Source organism: Sarcophilus harrisii, chromosome 2, assembly GCF_902635505.1.
Source record: "Sarcophilus harrisii chromosome 2, mSarHar1.11, whole genome shotgun sequence".
Classification (NCBI taxonomy): domain Eukaryota; kingdom Metazoa; phylum Chordata; class Mammalia; order Dasyuromorphia; family Dasyuridae; genus Sarcophilus; species Sarcophilus harrisii.
Window position 1 is genome coordinate 36063329 of NC_045427.1, and position 2681 is coordinate 36066009.

Below are 2681 nucleotides of genomic sequence, written 5' to 3' on the forward strand. Positions count from 1 at the left end.
GGGATGTTGTAAGTATCAAATATCTGAAAAGTGTTGTTCACATAGTTGACATTTAATAAAAAAAAAAAACTTAATCCTTCCCTCTCCTCTTCATTAAATTTGTAAAAATGATCTTTTAAAAAATTTTAATTTACTGGGAACTTTGTAAAAATCTCAGAGAGAAGTGGAGGACAGTAGCTCCTATCACCCAAGTTCCACATACAAGAACTTGCCCCTCCGACCTTTAATCTTCTCTTTCTACTACTTGATCTCCCAACATTCCAATGGCTCCTAGGTGGTTCCCTTTCACCCTACCCCAAATATGGGCATTTCTACACTTGGTATACCTTGAATGCCACTCCTCTGCTAGAAATATGGTGAGAGAAATGACTTGTTATGATGTTTTGGGCGTAAAACCCAATGCCTTACAGGAATAACTAAAAAGGCATATAGAAAACGATTTTTATACCCTTTGATTCAGCAGCGTTTCTACTGGGCTTTTATCTCAGAGATCTTAAAGGAGGGAAAGGGACCCACATGTGCAAAAATGTTTGTGGCATCCCTTTTTGTAGTGGCCAGAAACTGGAAACTGAGTGGATGCCCATCAGTTGGAGAATGGCTGAGTAAGTTATGGTATATGAATGTTATAGAATATTATTGTTCTATAAGAAATGACCAGCAGATGATTTCAGAGAGGCCTGGAGAGACCGACATGAACTGATGCTGAATGAAGTGAGCAGAACTAGGAGATCATTGTACATGGAAATAAGAAGATTATACGATGATCAATTCTGATGAATGTGGCTCTCTTCAACAATGAGAGGATTCAGACCAGTTCCAATGATCTTATGATGAAGAGAACCATTTTCATACAGAGAGAGAGGATTTGTGGGAACGGAGGGTAGACCACAACATAGTGATTTCATTTTTTTGTTGTTGTTTGCTTGCATTTTGTTTTCTTTCTCTTTTTTCCCTTTTTGATCTGATATTTCTTGTGTTGCACGATAATTGTGGAAATATGTATAGAAGAATTGCATATGTTTAATATATATTGAATTACTTGCTATCTAGGAGAGGGGGTGAGGAAGAGGGAGAGAAAAAATTTGGAACACAAAATTTTGCAAGGGTGGATGTTGAAAATTATCCATGTATATGTTTTGAAAATCAAAAGCTTAATTAAAAAAAGAAAACTGTCCTTGAAATATCACTCAAATAAGAAACCAAATGAAGGACAAAAGTTCTAACAGATTTCTCAGGCTTACAAAATGCTTTCTAATGCAAAAAAGAAGAGACTTAAATGCAAAAGTGGAGAACAAGTCATCAAAAAAGGTAGTTCTGGTGGTGGCTTTGATTCTCTAGGGAGATCTTTGATATGGTTTTTGGAGGAGGTAGAAGAATAAAAATGGAACAGAGAGGGAAAAATGTTGTTCGTCACTTGCTGGTGACCTTAGGAGGTTTTTTTTTTTGTGTGTGTGTGTTTTTTGAGAGGTGATTGGGTTTAAATGACTTACCCAGAGTCACACAACTAGTAAGCAAGTAAAGCATTACTTTATTCTGAATTTGAACTCAGATCCTCCTGACTTCAGGGCTGCTGCCATCTAGCAGCTTTAGAAGATTTATACGATGGTATAATGAGAAAACTGGCTTTGCAAAAGAATGTAATTTGTGATAAATGTGAAGGACAGGGTGGCAAGAAAGGAGTTGTAGATGCCCCAATTGTAAAGGTACAGTGCAAATTGCAAATAAGAATTCATCAGATAGGACATAGAATGCTTCTACAAATTCAATTGGTTTGCATGGAATGTCAAGGGTATGGGAAACAAATCAGACCTAAAGATAGTAATGGAAGAAAACTATTTGAGAGAAGAAAATTCTGGAAATTCACATGGACAAAGGCATAAAAAATGGTCAGAAGATAAAATTCCATGGTGAAAATGATCAGGAGTCAACCCTGGAGCCAGGAGATATTTTCATTGTTTTGGATCAGAAGGACAATACTATTTAACCTTTCCATGTTTTGGGATATTCAGTTGGTGGAAGCATGGTGTGCCTTTCAGAAACCAATAACAACTCTTGATAATAAAACTACAGTCACTGCTTTGAAATACCTCACGAGATTCCTCTATCTACACTTTTGAGTGAATCCTTTATCTATCTGTTGGTAGTATGTTTCATTATGAGTTCCTTAGAATTGTGGGGTGGAACATTGTATTGGTCAGAATTACTAAGTCTTTCACAAATGATTTTTTAAAAAAACCATATTGCTGTTACTTTGTGGATTGTTCTCCTGTGCTCATTTTGTTTTACTTTGCACCAGTTCACATAGATTTTCCAGGTTTTTTGAAACCTTTCCCATTATCATTTCTTATTACTAAGTAGTGTATATTGCAATTTATCTAGTCATTTTCAAATTGATGGACTTTCCCTTGGTTACTAATTATTTGTCACCATAATTGTAATTGTGTTCATATAGTGACTATGTTTGTATTGGCAGATAGACTTCCAAGTGTTTCATATTGTTTATAGTTATTTTAAATGAAATTTCTCTTTTTATCTCTTCTTGCTGGATTTTGTTGGTAAATAAATGCCTAGGATTTGTAAAGATGGATCTTTTTGAACCTAAGTATAATATTTTATTTATACTTATTACATTTCATTTAATTAAGTCCAGTCCAATGCTCTTATCTGCCAAGATGTTTTAG

The 2681-nt window shown here is 35.1% G+C and overlaps 1 pseudogene; it reads left to right on the forward strand.

Moving 5' to 3' along the window:
- The first annotated feature begins 353 nt into the window (after positions 1-353).
- Positions 354-2117, forward strand: LOC100920259 (annotated as a pseudogene).
- The last annotated feature ends 564 nt before the right edge of the window (positions 2118-2681 follow it).